Source organism: Sorex fumeus, unplaced genomic scaffold (assembly GCF_029834395.1).
Source record: "Sorex fumeus unplaced genomic scaffold, SorFum_2.1 ptg000003l, whole genome shotgun sequence".
In the NCBI taxonomy this organism is placed as follows: Eukaryota; Metazoa; Chordata; class Mammalia; order Eulipotyphla; family Soricidae; genus Sorex; species Sorex fumeus.
In genome coordinates this window covers 24,773,672-24,799,473 of record NW_026606060.1, presented here as the reverse complement: position 1 = coordinate 24,799,473, position 25,802 = coordinate 24,773,672, and the positions used below count along the sequence as shown (strand labels likewise).

Here is a 25,802-nt window from a genome sequence, read left to right as displayed (position 1 = left end):
TGGAACACTGTATCTGTCCTCCCGTGTATCTACTATCCTTAGGTGTCAACCTCATGTTATGTTGTTTTATACTCCACAAATGAGTGCAGTCCTTCTATGTCTCTACCTCTCTTTCTGACTCATTTCACTTAGCACAATACTCTCCATGTCTATCCATTTATAAGCAAAGTTCATGACTTAATCTCTCCTGTCAGCTGCATAGTATTCTACTGTGTAGATGTACCAAAGTTTCTTTAACCAGTCATCTGTTCTAGGGCACTTGGGTTGTTTCCAGATTTTGGCTATTGTGAACAGTGCAGAGCGGCATCTTGAACTCCGGAGAAACCTCAATAAGCATGGTTACAGTGTGGACATGGTTGGTCTTGTGGTATCCTTTTCAGAACCTGGCTTGCTCACATGGTTGTCCTTCATCTAGTGTTCTGCCAATCTTATTCAGGATGACTCGAGTGAACAGCTTGTAGACGACAGACAACAGGCAGATCGGGCGATGGTTGTTAAAGTTGTGGATGTCTCCCTTCTTGTACAGTAGTACAGTCCTGCTGGTTTTCCACTGGGACAGAACCTTGCATTCAGACAGATAGTGTGTGAAGACCCAAGCCAGTATATTCATGAGTACTGACAGTAGGTTCTTCAGGTATTCGGATCTGACCTTGTCTGGGCCAGGTGCTGTTCACTTCTTTACCGACGAAATGGTGTGTTGGATTTTGGAAGAGAGAATATTGGGAATGACATATCCATCCTGCAGAATTTGGTATGTGGGCTATTGAATACATGGCTATTGAAGAGATCTGAGTAGAAGTCATGAATAATCTTCTCCATTGCCCTTCTGAAAGATGTGATTGATCCATCAGGATGTCGGAGGGCAATCATCTTGGTCTTGTAGTTGGCGAAGGACAGGCAGGCATTGTGAATGCTTTTCCCAGTTTCTGCTGCATCAGCCAGCACTGCTGTTCTTCCCTTTTCTGTCTAACGTTCATTGATTTAAAGAAGACCTTTGATTCTGTTGAGACTGAAGTGGTCATTGAAGCCCTAGCCAACAGGGTGTTCAAACTTAATACATCAGGATCCTCCGTGAGCTGTATTATAGATTCACTACCAGGATCTCACCATTCTACAAGGAAGTCACCATCAATGTCAAGAGAGGGGTTTGGCAGGTTGATACCATTTCAATGAAACTCTTCAGTGCCACCCTCAAGAACGTCATGTGATGACTGGAATGGGAAGAAATGGGAGTGACGATAGACAGTCGGCAATTACACCACCTCCGCTTCACTGATGACATTGTTCTAATAACACCAAACATTAGCCAAGCAGCACAAATGCTGGCCGACTTCAACTGTGAGTGTGGAAAAGTCGGACTACAGCTGAATCTCACAAAGACAATGTTTATGTTAAAAGGACTCGTTCCTGATGTTCCATTTGCTCTCAACGGAATGAACATCTCCGAATGCAACAGTTATGTGGGCACAAAACCCACAGTTATGTGTTCCTAGGTCAAGAACTCAACATGACGAATGGCATGGAACCTGAGTTGCACAGGAGGAAGAAAGCAGCTTGGATCACCTTCAAGAGTTCAAAGAAATAGCTAAGAGGATGAAGAACCTCCGACTCTGGGCACATTTCTTCTATTCCACTGTTCTTCCTGCATTAACATACACCTCAGAGACCTGGACTCTGTGAAAACAGGATGAGAACGCTATTTGGGTCTCCCAAAGAGGAATCGAAAGAGCTATGCTTGGAGTATCCCGCTTCACTCAAGTGAGAGAAAGAACCTGGAGTTTTGACCTCCTTTGACGATAGAGAATCAGGGATGCTGTCTCGTTTGCCAAGGCATCGAAAATCAGATGGGCTGGACATTTAATGCAATTCAGAGATGACCACTGGACTAGAGCCATTACCAACCAGATTCCATGGGACATCAAAAGACTGCATGGCTGCCCACTTATGAGATGGTCAGACTTCTTCATCAAGACCCGGAATAATCAGTTTGAGGCCCTTCATGTTCCTGGAGCAAACAGACGCCATTGGGCTACACGAGCACATGACAGGGACAAAAGGAGATGTTACTGGCACACGCTGGAGCAAATCTATGAGTACTGGGATGTCAAGTGATCAAGTGATAAAATTTATAATTTGTTCCAAAAATTAAAACAAAACCCTGAGTTTGTTGAGAACTGGCACATTATTCTTTATTCTTCATTCTTTATTCTAGCTTTGTAACAGCTTTCAATCATTGTCTAACTCGTTTAGATTGAGATTCAATCTTCAAGAGTTAGAGAATGATTTATTGAGGGGGGGTATTTATTTTTTATGATATGTGATAAAATATATCCTTCTTCAGTAAATTTTGATCAATTTTACCTTTGATTGTTCTTTTCTACTAAAGCTGAATTAATGTCCAAATCTTCACCTGTTGGTCATGTTACACTCCTGAATAGCAATCTACACAGACTGCTTTGCCAAAACAATAGATTCTAAAATAGTAAAAGCCTATACCAGGGAGCACACTAGCAATTCATTGTTGTATTAGGAAAATTATCTCAAATTCTGCAGCCTTTTGCCTTCATAGAAAGGCAAATATATAAATGGGCTAATTCTAATTTTCCCATGCAAGCCAACGTGGCAATCCCTAGGCAGTCATCAATGAACCAGGCGAAGAATTGTTAACCTACACAGTAGTACCTCAAAGAGAATGGGAATCTCACAGTATGAAAGTTCAGATTAGTGCTTCTCAAAGTAGTTGGCACTTCCACAGGCAACGGGGCGGGTGTGACACTAGAGGAATCTAGAGTGTTGGTAGTAACGTCAAGGGCACAAAATCGCACAAGATAAACTGCTTGGGTAAACTGTACAAAAAGCCTATCTTCAGATCCTCCCCCAAACCTCCTATTTACAAATCTCCAGTAAAGGGCTATGACATGGAACATAGGAACTATCATATGATCCAGTAGGATCACAAGTGAGGAAAATAATCTTTAGTCAAACACAGATGAAAAGGTATTTTATGTTCTTTACCAGTTAGTTTTGCCCTTTGATCTGCACTAGCAGATACCTGACCTTCAGTTCCAAGGGTCAGATATGTGAATAGAAGTGAAACCTGGGGACTCTGGCTTCTAAGAGACCAGTCGCCCAGTCATCTCTGCCTTTACATATGATTAACTTCCTTAAGTGAATCATGGTCAGTTTTAGTTACACAGTTTATCAATCAACATACTCATAATTTTAAATATACATTTAATTTTACAATGCTCTCATTTTTCATATTTACATTATAAAACATATATATACTATTTTACACAAAGAATGCATGATATAAATTATGTAGACATAAATGTATGCATCCTGACAAGTATAATCTAAGCTACTTTTTCTCATCCTTTTCTCATACATGGGCTCCGCTGAACTTCTTTCCTTCCTGTGACTCCTTGTACCAGTTTGCCCATGTTTTTTATGATTTTCACCTGGGGCCCCCATGGTGAGTTTAACCATAAACTCTACATACCCTACCTATACTTTGGCCAGAACATTAAGTTCTTATCATTATTAGATTGTTTCTAAACCCTGCCTTTAACCAAGCTACCCCTCTGCCTCCTTGACTACTTTTATGGTGTTATTCTGGTGGTTTTATTCTGGAATACCTCAACTATTTTCTGTGGTCAAAATGGATTAGTCCTGTCAAATTTTGTACAGATTTATAGGAATAGTTTTAGCACAATTTTTAGCATGCATCTCATGTCATTACCACTTTTTGTGATACCACTTTTTGTGATTTTTCTATCTTCTTGGCAATAATCACAATGACCTAAAGTAATGGATTTTATTTTACTTATATTTATTATCCCAGCACATTATCACATGTTCCTACTATTGTACAGCATATGTTGGGTACATGAATAATACTGTTTTACAACAACTTGAAAATATTTCTTCTATACAAGAAAATTATAATACTAACCCAATATAAATAAAGATTTTTTAAAAATTTATCATGTACTTGCCAAAAAAAGAAACAAATCTAATCGATGACATTATTTTCCTAATAAATAAGTTACATATTTTATTTTCTAATTTTGGAAACATAAGAATTCTCTACAACCAGGAAAAAAATTAATCTTACTTATTCAGTTAACTTGAAAAATTACAGAAAATTATTTTAAGCTAAAATTATAATTTAGTCATATAATAGGCTCTGGGCTGGAGCGATAGCACAGCGGGTAGGGCGTTCGCCTTACACGCAGCCAACATGGCTGACCCGAGTTCGATTCCTCCGCCCCTCTCAGAGAGCCCGGCAAGCTACTGAGAGTATTCGATATGCCAGACACAGTAACAACAAAGTCTCCAATGGAGACGTTACTGGGCCCGCTCGAGCAAATCGACGATCAACGGGAGGGCCTTTATTATTTATAATAGGCTCTGAGTAGTTGGTCTCAATCTCATCAAAATATTTTCTATGTACTTTTGTTTTGTAGTTAAGAATTCTTACATATATTCTTCATAAAAAGGGATTTTTTAAAATTTCTTTCAAATTATAGAGTTCACTCTTCTAAACTTTGTTTTGCTTTTTGGCTACACCCAGTGGTGCTGAAGGGCTACTACCAGCTTGGTGCTCAGGAGTTGCTCCTGGTAGTACTTGGGAAGCCACTGCTGTTGAGGACTCAAACTGGAACTCCTACACGTCAATCCTTTGAGCTACCTCCTTGTCACTCACTCTTCTAAGTTTTTTTTTCTCTATGATCTAGAAAAGGTAAACACTTGCAATTTTTTTATCTTCTCCATATAGCTTTTATTTATCTTTGTGCTGTTTGTTTCCAGTTTTGAAGTACTATGAACAAAACTTAACATATTTTATATTCTTCCCATTTATGTGATATTTTAGGAAAGGCAAAACTATATAAATGCAGGACAAATGAGTGATTGCCAATAGTTAAGAGCAGGAATACTTGTGGTGCCAGTAATATTTCACTTTCGAAATGTATGTCAAAACTTAGAATGGTAGAAAACTATAAAAAAAAAAGAAAATTATCCTATGTAAATCAGAAAATAAAATTAGCCAGTTGACTGCTGGAAAATTATAATTTACATATACACTAGATTACTAAGTACTCTAAGAAGAGATGATTGCTTAAGCTTTCCTTTAATATTTATATGTTATTGCTTAATTAATAGCTCAATAGTATTGTGGGTTTATTTTATTTATCTGATATTGTATTGAGCCCCATGCTCACCTCAAAATTCACACCCAGAAGACTAGCTAAAAAATAAACATTATATACGAAATCCTTATTTTCTTGTTTCTTTTTCTAAGAGGGAAAATATTAGCCAAATAATTATTGTAAATAATTTTGTAATTATACCCTAATTGTATATATATTTTTTATGTAGGAGTACTGCTATTTATTCATCCACTGAATAGCTGATTGAATTGGACATGAACTCCACCTTACTTTTTTTTTCATAATTTTATTTATTTTTTCTTCTTATATTCATTTTTTGAATCACTGTGGGAAAAGTTACAAAGCTTTCAGGTTTAAGTCTCGGTCATACAATGATCAAACACCTTTCCCTTCACCAGTACTCATTTTTCACCACCAACAACCTCAATATACCCCCCTCCCACCCCTCCCAATGCCTGTGAGGCAGATGATTTCTACTTACCTCTTCTCTACATTAATTACATTCATTATTTCGACAAAAGATGCACCATTATTGTTTAGAATTTTCCCCCCAACAATCAGAATTGCTGAAAAGGCATTGTGAAATACTTTGTTTTCTATAGAATAATTGTATATTTTAATTAATTCAAATATAATTAAGAGAATATGAAGGAAGATGAAGCTATCACTATTAAAAATCTACCACATTCTAGTGTTTAGTTTTTCATTGTCATTCTTTATGGAACTATAAGTCAAATGTGTAATATTAATATAGGTATTTATGCTATCAACAGAACAAGTATTCTTAAATTATTTAAACCCAAAGATCTTTACCATATAAATGAAAAAATACTGAGAATCTATTATTCAGGTTTGTACTTTGGTTCTAGTGTATTAAAAGTATCCACTCAAAAATAATGAGCATAAAATCACTAAGATCTACACAGAAAACATGCCTTTTTTTCAATCAGCAGATACAAAGGCAATACCTGCCAAGTTTGAGCCCTGCAACCATTGAAGTGTATGAACTCTATATTATTTCAGGGTCATTGATGGAAAGCAGTGTGATGTACTTCAACAAATATTTATTTGGCATTTCTATAGAAAAAATCTATTTCCCAGAAAAAAAGAAGTCATTAAGAAAGTCTTGAAAAAATCTGAGTAAAAAAATGGCATCACTATATAAAAGCTGATTTCATTCTAAAAAGTCAATTCAATCTCTAAAGTATATTCATTTTTATTGCTGTTTACAAAGTGACTTTTCTGGAATCTTCTACGGTATTTCATTCTGCCAGTGGTCATTAACTGTAGTTTAGTTGGTGTTTGAATAAATGATTTAGCACCAGGTTGATCTATCTCTGTAGCCCAATACTCTTTATTTTTGATGTGTGAACTACAATCAAATTAAGGAAGGTAGTTTTAACACACTTTTTGAAGTATAAATTATATGATTTCCTTTTGGTTAATATGCAATTATAAGCAATTATATATTTGATCTCATACCAATTTCCTACTGTACAACTCCTAAAAATCTTACAATTTTTTGAGTGATAGAGATCTTAAGATCAGTTTCTTAATATTTAGTCTTTAACTCCAGTTACTGAACCAAAGTCTCTAAATCTTTGGAATATTCTGATCATTGCTGTGAAAAGGTAATACTTGCTTGGCTACTGGAGAGCTCAATGACTTTTTACCACATCCACGACTTTGTTCATATTTTAAGAGTTAGAAGAAAGGAATGATTAGAAAATAGGTCCTTGGATTATTTTTTCAATTTATCCTTATTCTATCTTCCAAGAAGGGATAACTAAACATTGATTAATAACGAACCATATCTATCTGATGAGGCCTCCATCAAATTCTACTTATTACAGGGTTCAAGAAGATTTCAGGTAGGTAAACACATGGAGATACCAAAGAAGTGACATGCCCAAAGAGAACATAAAAGCTTTGTGCACCTTCCCTATTCCTTACCCAATGTTCCTTTTCAATAGATTGTTGATTTACATCCAGTTCAATAGACTCTCCTACAAAGAAGAGGGCTGGGAGGGTTAGTACAGTTATTAGAATGTGTGTGGATATGTAGACTGAGCCAGCTTCCTGAACCCAGCCAGGTGCATCTCTGTAGAACCCTGGAAACTACTGGGAGAGGCCCTTGAATTTCCTGAACACCACTTACGAACCTTTCTGCCGCCAAAAGAAAAGAAACATAAAATCCCTAAATAGAAGCAGATGTTTCCCTGGATTTTGTGGACCATCTTAGCAATTACTGGATCTGAGGATGGCTGTTGGGCCCAATTATAACTGGTTGGTCACGAATACTGGAGATCTAGACTTGCGATTGTATGTAAAATGGGGAAACTTTATGGCAATAAGCCTTGATGGGATCAGATGCTAACTCCCGGAAAGATGGCCATAATCAAGATGAATTGCAGAAGATCCAATCAAGTCTGAGAATTGATTGGTTCATGTTGGTTAATAAACAAAGCAAATGAGCATTGGTATTACATGGTATTACAAAGATTCAGGGAGTTCTTTTAGTTGCTATGACAGAAAGGTTAGACAACTTGCATACTACCTTTTCATAATCACTGTATCACTGTCATTCTGTCGTTCATTGATCGCTTGAGTAATGTATCCATTCGTCCCAGCCCTGAGATTTTAGCAGCCTCTCCTTACTCGTCTTCCCAACTCTGCCATATTGGCGGTCAGGGGAATGAGACCTGTTATTGTTACTGTTTTTGGCATATTGAATATGCCATAGGATGCCAGGCTGTTGTGTGGGCAGGATACTCTTGGTAGCTTGCTGGGCTAGAAGGATATATATAGAGAGAGAGGGAGAAAGAGGGATATATATATATATATATATACATTATATATATCCCTCTATGATTTGTTGCCTACTGTCTGAACCCCATAACTTTTCATAATTAAGAAAATAATGTGTTTTTGAAAAGTAGCACTATAGCACTGTCCTCCCGTTGTTCATCAATTTGCTCCAGTGGGCACCAGTAAAGTCTCCATTGTGAGACATCTTGTTAGTGTTTTTGGCATATTGAATATGTCACGGGTAGCTTGCCAGGCTGTCATGTGGGCGGGATCAGTATAACATAATTTTAATTATGTTTTATAATAAGAGGACTCAACCCATAATTTTAATCCCATGTCTGTGTTTAACACTATTATTTTCATACATCAAGGGAAGAATACTATAATTTACTATACCATAGTGTAAGTGTTTAACCCAGATAATCTAGCACTAGCTGAAAATAGAAGGTGAAAATCTTTGCATTTTTACTATTTTAAAGATTATTTTTCTTAAGGCTCCCAAGTGTTGCTCAGGAAGCCCAGGCTCAACAGACAGGGGGTCCAATGCAAGGACTGAGTGTATCATGCTCTTCTGGCCCTCTGATGCCTGTTCTGGAACTATGGTGCCAGGTTATATCACTCAGGACACCCCAGTGGTGCTTGGTGGCATCCAGAGTCATAGCAGCAGTGTTTGGTAGAATCTGTGGTGCTGGTGATCACATCTCAGTTGGACACATGTTAAGTATGTACCAAAACCACTGTACTATCGCCTGGCCCTGCCTTTTCATTACTTTTACTGTGCACAAAATGCTACTTAACTGTGCAAAATTTATATTGATAAACATTAATACCATGCCTGTTTTGATGTTTGGAGACCAGTCAATAAACTGTATAAACTAACCTTTTCATTTCATTTATTTTGAGAAATTAAATAATGAAGATTCATGGTGCTATTCTACTGATAGGGAAAAAAAGAAAATAAAAAAAATTTTCTTGGTCTTTATTTAAAAAAAATCCCTAGATAGGCTGAGCTAAATGTGCTGAGTGATGCTCGTTTGAAATGAATGCATGCAGTCCAAAATATTTGAGGAAGATCAGAAAATAGAAATATCTATTTTCATTACTGAGCTAAAATCATGAGACAAACAATCTTATAAAAAATCTTTGCTTAAATACATTATTAGGACATTGCTCCCATGTTTTTTCTAGCTCATCCCAATGATCACTTTTATGATATTGTTATAAAGGCTAAAACCAAAGCTATATGAAGTTTTAATTAAAATTTTGTACTTGTGACACGCCCAAAATATAAATATGACATATACAAACTTCAACTCAGAAATTCATTTGGTAGGTTTGTTTTTCTTCTAATAATTAACTTAGAGAGCTTCTATAAGCATGGCTCTGGCATGCGGGTACCAGGACTTTTTTCCGAACTGCAATGGGGCTGCCCCAGCTCCCAGGCTACCTCTGATTCTGGAAGTCACGCCCACAATCCACCCCCAGCGCCATCTTACAGCACACAGCAGTGAAGAAAAAAAAAAAAAACAGCTGGCGGGCCCCACAGCTCCCAGAGAATTCTCCAGGCCTCATCCAGAGCCGATATCACCAGGAGGTCCCAGATCGGGTAGGTGCTGTCTCCCCGCCTTCTCCAGATGGAATCCCGGTGACCATGAGCTTCTATAAGCATGGCTCTGGAATGCGGGTACCAGGACATTTTTCCAAACTGTGTGGTCGCTTATGTGACCGCACGACATTTCCTGATATGCAAAGTGATCAATGGAAAGTAAATGATCTAGTATTTGTCCCTGAAAATCAGGCTTGAGTGGTGGTGGGAAAATCTGAGAAAAAGATAATGCCCAACCAAAATACATATGGATTGCATATTTAACTATGGTGCTATGTTGTCCTGGGAGGGGAAGGGTGTCTGTCCCTCTGTCTGTCCCCCTTTGTGGTGGTGACATGGTAGCCTGCATCTTTTAGAGCCTAAGAAACAGCCAGGTATGAGACTACATTGACGAGGCATGTGGGGTTTCATGGGATGGGGGAGGAATTGGCCCTGCTCCCCGACATGACAATGCTCTGGGTTGCCACCCTCAAATGGATCCTCTGGCTTCTGACCGACCATTATCCCAGAGGCACACATACCAATCTCAGAACCCAGGGGCTTCTGGCAGTAATCCCTCTAGGTTTATTACTAAAATAAATTCACATGGTCACTATTATGAACACGCAGCATCATAGGCTCTTCATAATCAGCAATAGAACAGATATTTTCTAATGATGTCTTTGTGGCAGGTCTGAATGTTGGGGAAAACTCCAAATAACAATGTTGGGTCTTTTGTTGTAATATTGAATGTGATCAACGGAGAAAGAGAGAGAGAGAGAGAGAGAGAGAGAGAGAGAGAGAGAGAGAGAGAGTAAAGTAGAAATCTTCCACACAGGTGAGGGGTGGGTGGGAGGGGGGTATACTGGGGTTCTTGGTGGTAGAAAATGTGCACTGGTGAAGGGGCGGGTGTTTGATCATTGTATGACCGACTGAGACTTGAACTGAAAGGCTTTGTGACTGTTCTCACGGTGATTCAATAAATAAAAAAAAAATTAACTTAGAAACTAGTAAATGTTCATTGTTAAAAACTAGGTAACTCACAAGCATGCAAAAGAGACTAAGTAAATAACTTGTGATCTACCCATAAGTTCTCACCATTAATATTTTGATGACTTTTGTTCACTTATTATCTAATTATATTTTATTTATAAATTGTCCTCACTGAGATTATGCTGACTAAAATATTTCTGTTTGTGTTTTGAGACACAAATATAAGTTCCCAGGGATAACTCCTGGTTTTCTGCTCAGGGGTTATTCCTAGCAGTGCTTGAGGGATCACATGTGTTGCTGCAGATCAAGTCAGTGTCAACTACAAGCAAGGCATATGCTTTAAACCCTATACTAATTCTCTGGCCGCTGACCGTAATATATTTTTACCCTCTTCATTCATTTAATATTACCTTATAATTTTATGTTAATATTTTTACATAATTATATGAATTTTACATAATTAACCATTTCCATTTTAGGCTACAATATATTTCATTTTTTAGCATTAAAAGTAACATTGTTATGAGTTTTACATATAAATATTTGGCTACACTTACAATTTTTTTGCTCGGATAAATTTTTGGAAAGAAAGCAAGCATTCACAGTATTAAATATTAATACTGAAGTTGCAGCTTAATTGTGGAAAATCATACCATTTTGTGCTCCTATCAGTCACATAAGAATGCCAATAGTTAAGATACCAAAACTTGCAATGATATTTTCTCCAGTTAGTAATTAAAATATTTATTTATTTATTTTGGGGGGTGCACATGCAGTGGTGCTCAGGGTTGACTCCAGACTGTGTGCTTATCAAGCACTCCTGTTGGGGCTCAAAGGACCATATGTGGTGTATAGGATAGAACCCAGGTTATCCCTGTACAAAGCAATTACTCTACTTAGGTTCTGTTGCTCCAGTCTTTCATTCAATATTTAAAACTATAAACTAGTTTCTCACTACTGTCTTGTAACACCTATAAAACAATGAGGCTAGATTTTTTGTAGGTTTGTAACCTATTTTTATGTCTATGAATTGGCTAATGTTCTTTATATGATTTTCCAATGGAGTTCAACAATGTATTTGTTTTACATTTTCACATATTAAAAACTGTTTTAATTATTTTTCCATATATATATATATATATATATATATACACACACACACACAAAACTTTTCTTTGGTTTGCCTTTTGGGCCATACCTTGTGGTGCTGATGGCTTACCCCTGCTCTGGATTCAGGGATCAGTCCTCGCCATGCTTGGGGAACCATATGTGTTGTCAGGAATCCAACCTGGGTAGGCTGCATGCAAGGCAAGTGCATGACCCACTGTACTCCCATGCTGTCTCAAGTTAAAAATATTTTTGCCAAAACTCACAAAGAAAGGGAGAGAGAAAACCCTAATAAACCGAATCAGAAATGAAAAGGGGGTCATTACAACAGAAACCACAGAAATTCAGAGGATCCTCAGGGAGTACTTTGAGAAGCTTTATGCCACGGAACATCAAAACCTCGAGGAAATGGATAAATTCCTAGACTCCTACAGACTCCCAAGGCTGAACCAAGAAGACCTGGAATACCTGAACAGACCTATCACCATCAAGGAAATTGAAATGGTAATAAAAAGTCTCCCCAAGCACAAAAGTCCTGGCCCGGATGGATTCACTAGTGAATTCTACCAAATCTTTAAAGAGGACTTACTCCCAATGTTCTTTAAGCTTTTCCACGAAATTGAAATATCAAAAACACTTCCGAACAGTTTCTACGAAGCAAATATCACACTGATACCAAAAGCAGACAGAGATACCACAAAGAAAGAGAATTACAGGCCGATATCCCTGATGAACACAGATGCAAAGATCCTCAACAAACTACTAGCAAATAGAATCCAACTACTCATCAAAAAGATCATACACCATGACCAAGTAGGATTCATCCCAGGGATGCAAGGATGGTTTAACATTCGAAAATCAATCAACATAATCCACCATATCAACAAAAGAAAAGATAAAAAGCATATGATTATATCAATAGATGCAGAGAAAGCATTTGACAAGATCCAGCACCCCTTTATGATGAAAACCCTAGCCAAAATGGGTATAGAGGGGACCTTCCTCAACATAATTAAAGCCATCTACCACAAGCCTACAGCAAGCATCATCCTCAATGGGGAAAAACTGAGAGACTTCCCTCTAAGATCAGGGACGAGACAGGGATGCCCACTCTCTCCACTGCTGTTCAATATAGTACTGGAAGTACTTGCAATAGCGATTAGGCAAGAAAAAGATATTAAGGGCATGCAGGTAAGAAAGGAAGAAATCAGGCTCTCACTATTCGCAGATGATATGATACTCTACTTAGAGAACCCAATAACCTCCACCAAAAAATTCCTAGAAGCAATAGACTCGTATAGTAAAGTTGCAGGTTATAAAATCAATACCCAAAAGTCCATGGCTTTCCTATACGCAAACAGTGAGAGAGAAGAAAGCAACATGAAAAAAACAATCCCGTTCACAATTGTGCCCCAGAAAATCAAGTACCTAGGAATCAGCTTAACTAAGGAAGTAAAGGACCTGTACAAAGAAAACTACAAAACGCTACTTCAGGAAATAAAAGAGGACATGAGGAAATGGAAAGATATCCCCTGCTCATGAGTAGGGAGACTTAACATTGTCAAAATGGCAATACTACCGAAAGCATGGTATAAATTCAATGCAATCCCTATAAGGATACCCATGACATTCTTCAAAGAAATGGAGCAAACACTTCTGAAATTTATATGGAACAATAAGCCCCCACGAATAGCTAAAGCAATTCTTGGGAAAAAGAAAATGGGAGAAATCAACCTCCCGAACTTCAAACTGTACTACAAAGCAGTAACAATTAAAACAGCATGGTACTGGAACAAAGGCAGAACTGTAGACCAATGGAACAGGGTTGAATACACTGACATCTCCCCTCAATCATATGCTCATCTAATCTTTGATAAAGGTGCAAGTAATGTGAAGTGGAGTAAGGAAAGCCTCTTTAATAAATTGTGTTGGCATCACTGGACGGCTACATGCAAAAAAATAGGCTCAGAACTCTGCCTAACACCATGTACAAAAGTAAGATCAAAATGGATTAAAGACCTCAACATCAGACCAGAAACCATAAGGTACATTGAAGATAAAGTTGGCAAAACCCTCCATGACATTGAAGCTAATGGTATCTTCAAAGATGCCACGCCACTGGCCGAGCAAGTGAAAACAGAGATAGATAAATGGGACTATCTTAAACTAAGAAGCTTCTGCACCTCAAAAGAAACAGTGACCAAAATACAAAGACAGTCTACAGAATGGGAAAGGATATTCACTGAATACACATCTGACAAGGGGTTGATATCCAGGATATACAAAATACTGGTTAAACTCCACAAGAAGAAAACATCCAACCCCATCCAAAAATGGGGCAATGAAATGAACAGAAACTTTCTCAAAGAAGAAATCCGAATGGCAAAAAAGCACATGAGAAAATGCTCTACATCATTAATCATCAGGGAGATGCAGATCAAAACCACAATGAGATACCATCTCACACCTCAGAGACTGGCCCACATTCAAAAGAACAAAAGCAACTGATGCTGGCGCGGATGTGGCGAGAAAGGGACACTCCTTCACTGTTGGTGGGAATGTCCACTGGTTCAGCCCTTCTGGAAAACAGTATGGACGATTCTCAAAAAATTAGAAATTGAGCTCCCATTTGACCCAGCGATACCACTCCTGGGAATATATCCCAGAGAGGCAAAAATGTATAGTCGAATTGACATCTGCACTTGTTTGTTCATTGCAGCACTCTTTACAATAGCCAGAAACTGGAAGAAACCTGAATGCCCAAGAACAGATGACTGGTTAAAGAAACTTTGGTACATCTGCACAATGGAGTACTATGTAGCTATTAGAAAAGATGAAGTCATGAAATTTACATGCAAGTAGTACAATATGGAAAGTATCATGCTAAGCGAAATGAGTCAGAAAGAGAGGGATAGACATAGAAAGATTGCATTCATCTGGGGGATATAAAGTAACAAAGTATGAGATTAATACCCAAGAATAGCTGAGATCAGCACCAGGAGGATTACTCCATAACTTAGAGGCCAGCCGGGTATCCTAGAGGAAAGGGCAGTTCAGATAGAGAAGGGAGCACCAAATAAAGGATGTTTGGAGGATCCTCCCAGGAGGGGAGATGCATGACGAAAGTAGACTATGGACTGAACATGTTTGCCACTCAATGCCTCTTTTGCAGACCACAACACCCAAAAGGAGAGAGAGAACACAGGGGATTGCCCTGCCACAGAGACAGGGGGGGATAGGGGGATGGGGGTGGGAGGGATATTATCCATGGTGGTGAAAAATGGGCACTGGTGGAGGGATGGGTATCTGATCATTGTATAATTGAAACCCAAGCACAAAATATTGTAAATAAAAAAAAAGCTTTAGGCTCTTTCTAGCAAAAAAAAAAAATATTTTTGCCAATTTTAGCTCTTTTCCCAAAAAACCTAAGTGCATCTAATTTCTCCTACTCCTTTTTCTTTTATATTTCACTGTTGTAGTAAGTTGAAAAATTTGTATAAACAGCCAGTAAATTTATGAGACCATTTATTATTGCAGTTCACTTGTCAAGTTTTAATATATGGGGCATATTAGGAATTTTTCAACAACTACTGAATGTGCTCCATTGAGCTATTTATTGACTGTTGCTGTAAAACCTATGTACATATTATTGGAAAGATGCTCAGGTATGTTTATAGGAATCCTCTAACTTAAAAATATATATTTCATGGATAAAGTGAGAGCATAGTGGTGAGGGCACTTGCCTTTTATGACCCTGGTTGGATTCCTGGCACTAAAAGGAGTGATCCCTGAGTGAAGTCAGGAGTACTACTTGCAATAATAGTTTTCCCAAACTCCACCCACCACAATACACTGCATGTTTTTAAAAGTACTCAAAGTTATTTACCATTCTAAAAGTAATGCAATTTATTAGTGCCTGAAACAGTTGAGTGATATCACTGTAATAAAGCTATAATAGATAAGACTTTTGTTATAATGTGGAAAATGTGTTTCTAACTTCAAAAACTTCACAGACTCTCAAAATGTCTAAGGCATTTTACTTAATAAATAGCAGTCACAGCTATTAATCCTCAGTTGTCTCCCCTCTTAAAAACTGCCATTATTACATGAAATATTTTTGGCTTTAGCTATCTCTTTTGGAAGGACAGAAGTATGCAAATTACTATAATCTCAAGGCTGGTATTAAAGAGAAACATTATAGACAAAGAGGGCAGCTAAAACTCTGTAATTTAGCTATACAACTAATTACAAATGAAGTTGAAAAAAAGAAATCTGTTCTGTGCTATCTTACTTTCAGTAACATACGTTAAAGTAAAAATTCAATAAAATATTTTTACTTTTAGAGAGAAATATTATTAATAGTAAAGAAATTATTTTCCTCTGAGATATATAAAAATATGTTATAATACAAATATTTCAGATCCTTTCATTTTAAAACATTCAGAGCACTGCTGTGGTAAGTAACATTCCTTAAAAAAAGCTGCTCTAGCAAGTGAATATCTTTAGAAGGGGGTGAAAGATAGTTCATAATTAGAGAGATTCTTGCCAAAAAATTCACATTTCAGCACTGAAGAACAACAGATGGCAGCAGTAACAATGAAAACTTGCAGAAGATCCTGTCTGGCATACTTTCAAAATGGCCATTTATATATTTCTTACCACAAGCGGCCAACTGCTGTCTCCTTGTGTTGTATGCATGGTTATAGAAAAAGGAGAAATGCAAGCATCCCACTTGACTTAGAAGGGAACGGTTATATCTGAAAAGGAAGAGTAAGGTGCTGATATTACCCTGACCAGGTGTATTAGTTTACTGCAATTTCCTAACAGATGCTTCCCCTAACCAGTCTCCAGTTCTGTAACATTGCCAGCTGCTTGAACTCTATGATCTTACTTCTTAAACTCTCGCCTGTGATCCTGAATTGTGTTTTCATTTGATTTCTGTTTCCTTCCAGATGAAGACTTAGCCCACAGATGTTTTTAGTGGTCATTGATGGTGAAGCAAAACTACAATACCTAAGTCAGAATTACCTTGTCAAACACCAAACAGGAAGTAGGACTTCTGAAATGGAAATATTTAGAGATGAAGCAATGGTTGACAAATAGAGAGATGAAGGACACGTCCCCAACTAAAGGGCTGAACAGCAGAAACCAAAAAAGGTCAGTGAATCCTGGCACAGTTAAGAGTTAAGGGACTGACAGGAGTTGAAAAGGTTCAGATCATTCCCATACTTTGGGAATAATGAATGCCCAAAGATAATGGAAACAAAGAACATGAGAACTGGTGGTAGGAAACAGGCCACCTGAAGGGACTGGATGATTGGACAGGGAGGGGATGAGGACTGTATGTTGTGGAGAGAAGATCAAATGGGAGAGGTAGTGATGAAAGGTTGTTAAGTGTTTTGTATAAAACCTATCTGCAACAGTACAGTTAAGCCACAATGCAAAGCATATATTTTTTCAAAATGCCCCTTGTAGAGGCAGAGTGGTCGGTGGAAGACAAAGAGGGGTAGGTGTGCAAATTGGTGGACACTGGTGAAGGGACTGGTGTTGAAATAGTGTATGCCTGAAACTTAGTCATAACTTTGTAATTTCATAGTGACTGTAGAAAAAAAAACAGAAAAGGTTTAGACCATAAACAGGAGAAAGATGTGAAATCCAGTAATAAAAGAAGACTTTGACAAATGGGGGAGTCTTTCATCTCAAACAGAGAGCTTTTATATCACTCAAGCAGAAATCAATTTCCCAGGATTTGGTGAGGGCAAACACAAGGGTCTGACAGAAAGAATGATGTACAGATACAGGGAAAAGTAACTCCTTTTCAGTTTGTGTGGGATCAGGCAGAGATATGATTCCCTGCTCTTCTCAAGAGATGAAAACAGGTAAACTTGAAGGAAGCCAGGTAATTGTTTAGAACAAATCCTATTCAGTGCTGATTCCTGGGACTGACCATGAAAATGTTACCTTTTTCTTTTCTTTCTTTTCTTTTTTTTTTTTTTTGCTCTTTGAGCCACACCTGGCGATGCACAGAGGTTACTCCTAGCTCTGCCCTCAGGAATTACTCAGGGGACCATATGGGATGCTGGGAATCAAACCCAAGTCAGCTGTGTGCAAGGCAAATGTACTGCCTGCTGTGCTATCGCTCCAGCCCCATAAATTTTACCTTTCTCTTGTCTGTCATCCCGTTGTTCATCGATTTGCTCAAGCGGGCCTAGTAACGTCTCCATTGTGAGACTTCTTGTTACTGTGTTTGGCATATTGAATACCCTCGGTAGTTTGCCAGGATCTCCGAGAGGGGCGGAGGAATCGAACCCAGCTCGGCTGGGCTGGCTGTGCGCAAGGCAAACGCCCTACCACTGTGCTATCACTCCAGACAAAGGATTGATTTAATGCCACCCTACTTAGCTTCAGAAACATGAAACACTCTTCTCAGGCCACTACTAGTTAAAGGATGAAAAAATAAAATTTGGGCCAGAGCAATAGGACAGCAGGTAGGGCATTTGCCTTGCACGCTGCCAACCTGGGTTCAATCCCAAGCATCTCATATGGTCCCCTGAGCAATCCAGGAGTAATTCCTGAGTGCAGAGCCAGCAATAACCCCTGAGCATTGCTGAGTGTGACCCTCAAAAGCCAAAAATATAAAATAAAATTTATCAGTAGGATTTATAGCAATCCTACTCCATTTCCATATTGCATATGGTTGACTTCTTAGCTGTCAATAACCTGTAATAGAAAAAGTGCTTTAAGAAGTCCACAGGGCCATGGTTTGAAAGCAGACTGTGGTGTTGATAACAGCTATACCATAATACGATTGTAAGTATAGATTGCAATTGTATAGATTACAACCTGTATAATTGCACATGGCAGTATTGCATACATTCAACATCTGACTGAAACAAAGACCAAGATTATTCCATCTTGTATGACCTCAACCTATGTTTCAATGCTCACCAATCTCAAACATATACACAGGCTCCCTTCATTTGCATATTTTCATTTCCTTTGCCATTATCTTACTGAATGAATGTTCTCAACAAAAGACAGTAGACTATTATTGTCTCCTAATAATGATAATTATTATTATTATTGGTCTGGAGCAACAGCACAGCGAGTAGGGCACTTGCCTTGCATGCAGCCGACCAGGGCCAACCCCAGTTATATTCCTTCACCCCTCTCGGAGAGCCTGGAAAGCTACTGTGAGTATCACGCCCACATGGCAAAGCCTGGCAAGCTACCCATGATGTATTCGATATGCCAAAAACAGTAACAATAAGTCTCACAATTTGTTGTGAGATGTTACTGGTGCCCGCTTGAGCAAATTGATGAATAACGGGAGGACAGTGCTATACAGTACTATTATTATTATTATTATTATTATTATTATTTGCCTCTGGGCTTAGTTTCCAATGCATTTTCAAAAACTAGAATAAATCAACCCAAACTGAAGCATGGCACAAAGACTTCAGAGTTTGCTCCTTGTGTATTGGCTAGCTTTCCATGACTTCTCTGCATATAGTCATATGGAGGTACTTGGCACTCTCTGTTTCCCTGAGTCTCACTAAACAACATATTTCTTAATGCATTTTTAATATGTACATTCTTCTCATACTGCTACATATTCTCAGTTAAATTACCTCTCTCCTTAATAACGTTCAAACACATAGATCTTTCAAATAACATTCCTTGTTATTCTGAAATAAGTCAATTTAAATAATTCTCATCATAGCAATTCTTTCTCCAAAATAAAAATTCTTATTTATTTTTGGTTTTTAATAGAATGTGATCTGCTTGAAGGAAGGTAGAGCATTTTTTAAAATAGCAAGCTTAATAAGTTAGGAACACATACAAATGTTATAGGTCAATCTTAACAATGGGGTTTATATAACTTTGGGAAATTTCATTTTGGCAATAAAAAAATATCATACATAATCTCCTTCTGTTTTTTAAACTAAATAAAATCCAAGAAATAAAGTGCAGATATACTATTATCTTCTTTTGTTCAAAATTAATACACAAGACTTATTTGACTCCAATGTTTCGAAAGAGTGACAGAGTTTAGCATTCCTAAATCAAGTGTTTCTCTGATCTTTCTTGCCTTTACTTTCAGGAGTAACTCCATCAGTTCTCAGGAATCACTCTTGGCAGTGTTTGGGGGCCATATGTGGTTCTGAGGAACATGCATGCCCCTTCTATCCTGTACTAGTTGGCTTATCTCTCCCAAGGAAGGATTCTGGGATTGGGACAGGGGAGAGGTGATTGGGCCCACCACCACGTTGCTCACCATGTTCAGCATTGTTTAAGGCTTATTCCTGATTCAGGTGTGCTGGGGGATCAAACCAGGATCACTGCTGAAGGCCACCACATACAAGGCAAATGCCTATGTCCTGAATTGTCTCTTTGGTTCTTGTTGATCATCAATATTCACCCACTATGTATCCACATTCAGTATCAGTGCAATTTTTTTCTGTTCAACCCTGTATGAAATAACTACATTCAATACAGATATGAAAGAACTCTATCTCCAACACTAGAATCATTGCTTGTCTCAAGATACAGAAATTAGAAAGTAAAACAAAAGGGAAATACAAATATAACCGCCTCCCCTTCCCCACACAGTTTTGTCGGGATAAGTACCTTTGGAGTGTAGGGGTAAAATCACTGTCATGTCACTGTCCTCCCATTGTTCATGGATTTGCTCGAGCGGGCCCAGTAATGTCTCCATTGTGACAATTGTTACTGTGTTTTGGCATATCAAATACGTCACGGGGAGCTTCCCAGGCTTTGCCATGTGGGAGAGATACTCTCAGTAGCTTGCCGGGCTCTCCAAGAGGGGCAGAGGAATCAAACTCGGGTCCGCCATGTTGGCTGCTTGCAAGGCAAACACCCTACCCATTGTGCTATCACTTCAGCCCAGGGGGTGTAAAATAAGCACCAGGAATACTTCAATTGTGCTGATATATGTATTAATTCATGTTTGTTCTCTTTCCCTTTTTCTTACCCTTAATATTCCTTTAAAATTTAAAATTTAAGTTTGAAATAAAAACTGAGAAAGCTTTTAAAAACTCACAAGGATCTTCAAAACTATCAAGGAATTGAGCAATCTACTATGATGCCTACAATTTTTTGTTTGTTTTGGCGACAATTGGACCTATTACTAGCTCTGCACTCAGGGATCACTCCTGGCAGGTCTTGGGGAACCAAGGGATGCTGGGAATCGAACATGGTCTGTTGAGTGCAGGGTACAGACTCTGCTTGCTGTACTTTCTTTCCATATTCAGTTTTTAAGTCATTCTGGAAGAACAGTATAATCTATTGTGTTGCAGTACAATGTAAAAGCATGCCAATAAATATATCTGTTATATTAAATTTTTTAAGAATATTTTTATGTACAAGTCACTAAGATCTGATGTTAGATCTGATGTTAGATCTGATGTTAGACCACAGCTAAAATAACTTTAAATATTTTTAATCTTCACATTTTGTGGCATATCTGATATGCCAAAAACAGTAACAAGTTTCACAATTGAGACTTTACTGGTGCCCACTCGAACAACGGGAGGACAGTGTTACATTGCTACTTTTGAAGTTTAGTGTGCTCTTAGAATCAGTAAAATGATACACATCTTTAATTATGTATGTGCAAATTTTAACATTAAAATCACAAAAGATTAAGTGCTTTACAATGCTCATAATGATATGACAGGACTAATGTACTTGAGTTTAAATATGCAATTTACAATCATCTCAATAATCATACTTTATTAAGTAAAAATTTTAGAGCTGGAACATTATCTTCTCATTAAGACATTATACACTTACATCCATTGAATCATTTCAATTAAAAACAAACAGCTCATTATTTAAAAATGTTGACATAATATTAAACCCAAGGCATTCTTTAGATTTCTTTTGAGGGAAAAGACAAGCTGACTTCACAACTGACTGTGAGAAGGAAATTCCTACATGGCATAAATCTCCAGACTATCACTATCTACAGATTACCAGGATTTTAGAAGCACTCTTAAAAGAAGAGACTCAGCATAAATATCTAACCAAGTGATTGTATTCAAAATTGTTACTTTAGAATTTTTGCTTCAAGACGAACTATGAATATGGTCCATATATGTAGGTCAATGTGCTTAGAGCACAGGCTTTGCATGCAGGAAATCCAGGCTTTGTTCCCAGCACCACATGGTCGCTGAACACAATAAGAAGTGACCCTCAAGCACAACACTGGGAGTAGTCCTTCAAATTTCCAGGTATGGCTCCCAAACAAAACGTAGCAAAAAATAGAAATAAAATTGAGTAGTATTATTTTTAAGACTTACTTCAGACACCAACAACATTTTTAATCTGCTCTGGGATTAATATATCCAAAATGAAGTGATAATACAATGGGATGGGTGTTTGCCTTGCACACAACTGACTGGGGCTCAATGCCTGGCATCCCATATTGTTCCCCAAGCTGCCAGGAGTGATCTCAAGGAGTAAACTCTTTACACATCTGGGTGTGTCCACCCCACCTCAACCACCAAGAAAGAGAAAGAAAAAGGAATTTCTAAATGTAAAAGTAAAGATACTAGGTAGGAAATCCTGAAAGAAAGAATATTCTTATTGATTTTTTGCTAATGTTAATTTCAAAAGTCTATTTATTTTTCCAAAATGAAGTAGAGATTATACCTCTATTTCCCACAGCTTTTACATTGTTCTAAAATATTCATATCATACTTATCTGTTTGATATAAAAAATTTGAATTTTGTTTGTTACTTCTATTATAGCTTCATATGTCATAAAACTTAAAAGTAATTTACATTTCCTGCTAAATATTAAGCTGTCCCATCTCTTCTTTTATTCCACAATAGATTTGCTGATCACCTTTCTACAATCTAGGCTCTGCTAACTATTGATTATAAAAGGGCAAACAGAAATTTGATTTTGTCCACAATAAGCATCAGAACTTTGGAGAAGACAGATGCTCAAAGACCTGTAGCTTCCATGCCTAAACTGCAGCCTATTTACAAGAAAGAGGGGATGTTTATACTTCATTATGATGAAGTACAACCTAAATTTACTAATTTTTATAAAAGGAAGTTTACAAATTTAGCTACAGAAACCTGAAACTGTTACCCAACTATATGCTTTCCTCTTATTAATTTATTCTTTCATTTATTCATTCATTTTCCTGGTGCTTCCCAAATCTTACTAGGACTAGGAAGATTATTGGAACAAAAGTCACTTTCCTAGGATTTGAAAAAATAAAAATGATTGTAGGATTTAGATAAGACTTGACAATTTTCTCAGGGAGATTTGACCAACCAACCAGTTAATACTTAATCAATATGCTCAAAGACAAACACAAACCTTTTTCCTAGCCATGTAACAGGGAAAATATGTCTGGATTCTCATCAAATAAGCAGTTCATAGCTTTGGCCATTTGGACACTTTTTTCTATAATCCCCATCAATTAGACATAAAATTTTGTTTGGGACCCAAGTGAATATTAATATAATAATTTGGAATATAGTGTATACTTTCAAAGGGCAAAATAGATTTCTGGAGTTAAGAAAATATTTGTCATACCAAACATGAAAAGATGTTTAAACATTCATTTGTTTTATAAACTACAACTGTTTCTCAATATAAGTGAATTATTTCAAAAGGCGGTAGCACTCATTATCTCTTTACCTCCCAATTTAGACATGAATTAATTTGTTATATTAAAGTATGGCCTTCAATTTAAATGTGAACTCTCAGTAAATTCAGAAATTCTGCCATCTATACTATCTGGAATGTATGCTTTAGTTTATCTTATACACTATTATATGTTCAGTGCTTTGTGTACAATATATTTGAATATTTGCTGTAGCACTGTAGCACTGTCCTCCCATTGTTGATCGATGTGCTCGAGTGGGCACTAGAAACATCTCCATTGTAAGTCTAATAATGAATACTGTTGACTGGAAACAGATGAAATTAAAGAAATTATCTTGCTTAACTTTATGACTGTTCCTTCACTTAGAGTGAGTGCTATTTTGAGAGTGTGCTTTGTGTGGTAATAACTATATTCATCTACATTTTAAAATAAGAGCACAAAAGAAACAAAGAGAAAAGTGGTCCATTTGCACATAAATTATTCACCAGAAACAAATTAATGAATTGGTTTCACTTGACTTTCATTTTGAGTTGTTTTGGACAAATTTAACAACTAAGTAATGGAGATTTACCATATGATTAGTTTCTCAATTATTAATTTTCAATCATTTGTAATTTTCAACATTAATGAGAGAACAATGCACTTAAAGTTAAAAAGGATCATAAAACACCTCCAAATAAATGACTCTCATCTAAGAAATTTAAATTTTAAAAAAATTTAAAAATAAGAACAAAAAAGAAATTTACGTTTATAAAAATAGGTTATTTTTAAATGTAATATCTTCAAATAATCTTCTAAATGAAAATATATTAATGATACTTTTTAAGTATTACTTTTTGGATTTTATTTTATTATTTTATTTATTTATTTATTTTTAATTTTTATTAGTGAAATACCATGAGGTACAGTTGTAGACTTACAGATTTTTGTGCTTGGTTTTCAGTTATGTAATGATCGAGTACCCATCCCTCCACCAGTGCCCATTCTCCACCACCACGGATCCCAGTATCCCTCCCACTCCCCATCCCCCCATAACACCCTGCCTCTGTGGCAGGGCATTTCCTTTTGTTCTCTCTCTCCTTTTGGGTGCTGTGGTTTGCAAAAGAGGCAATGAGTGGCAATCATGTTTGGTCTATAATCTACTTTCAGCATGCATCTCCGATCCTGGGAGGATGGTTCCCAACACCCTTTATTTGGTGCTCCCTTCTCTATCTGAGCTGCCTTTTCCCCCAGCATGTGCAGCTGGCCTCCAGGCCGTGGAGTGAACCTCCTGGTACTTATCTCAGCTATTTTTGGGTGTTAGTCTCCCATTTTGTTACTTTATGTTCTCCAGATGAATGCAATCTTTCTGTCTGTCCCTCTCTTTCTGACTCATTTTGCTTAGCATGATGCTTTCCATGTAGTACTACTTGTATGTAAATTTCATGACTTCATCTATTCTAACAGCTACATAGTACTCCATTGTGTGGATATACCAAAGTTTCTTTAACCAGTCATCTGTTCTCGAGAACTCGTTTTTTTCCCAGATTCTGGCTATTGTACACAGTACTCTAATGAACAAAGAAGTGCAGATGTCTCTTCAACTATACTTTTTTGCCTCTCTGGGATATATTTCCAGGAGTGGTATTGCTGGGTCAAATGGAAGCTCAATTTCTAATTTTTTGAGAATCGTCCAAACTGTTTTCCAAAAGGGCTGAACCATTCAGCATTCCAAACCAGCAATGAAGGAGGGTCTCTTTCTCTCCACATTGCGCCAACACCAGTTGCTTTTGTTCTTTTGGGTATACTTTTTAGATTTTAACACTTCAAGAACTTATCTTACAATTTTCTTTAGTTAGGTTACTAGCAAATATATGAAAAATTATATAAACTGATCTTTTTTCCACATATGACTTTTTCCAGCATGATTTTTAGAGAAAAACGCTAAATTTATATTTCTTAGTATATGTTCTTTCTCCCCACCCTCTCTTTTACACAGACACACACACAGAGCACAGAAAGGCCTCTGATATTTTTCAAGATATTATTCATCTTTCTCTTTCCTAGTGTCTGAAAGTAAAAGGATGGACCCCATGAAATGACCTAATGTTCACTACATTTTTTACTTTATCTCTGAAATCAATGAATTCTGAAAATATTGGAGCAACTATTATAGAATTTCTATCCTTTTAAAAATAGGTCAAACAGTTGCAAGATGTGTCACGTTAGTGATTTTTGTTCGAGAGAAAAATTTACAGCACATATGTTGAGAACTTTATAAAGAACTTATAAAAAGAAATGTCCAAGGTTATTCTGTAATTTGGTTCATAATATACTCACAATGAATTTTATTTTAATAGCTCTTTAGTTTTTAAAAAATACTCCCCAAATACTCACATATCAATTTATTTTATATGAATCTAACAGTTTTACATGGTTTAAGGCAATCTTGGTACAATAAAATCTAACATGCACTTTCTGCAATTTGTTATATTTTACTAGTAA

The 25,802-nt window shown here is 37.1% G+C and overlaps 1 protein-coding gene across 2 annotated transcripts in view; it reads right to left on the bottom strand.

Annotated features, from left to right (window-relative positions):
- NAV3 (neuron navigator 3) overlaps positions 1 to 25,802 on the bottom strand; it is a 648,555-nt gene that overhangs the window by 109,102 nt on the left and 513,651 nt on the right. The window lies entirely within an intron of this gene.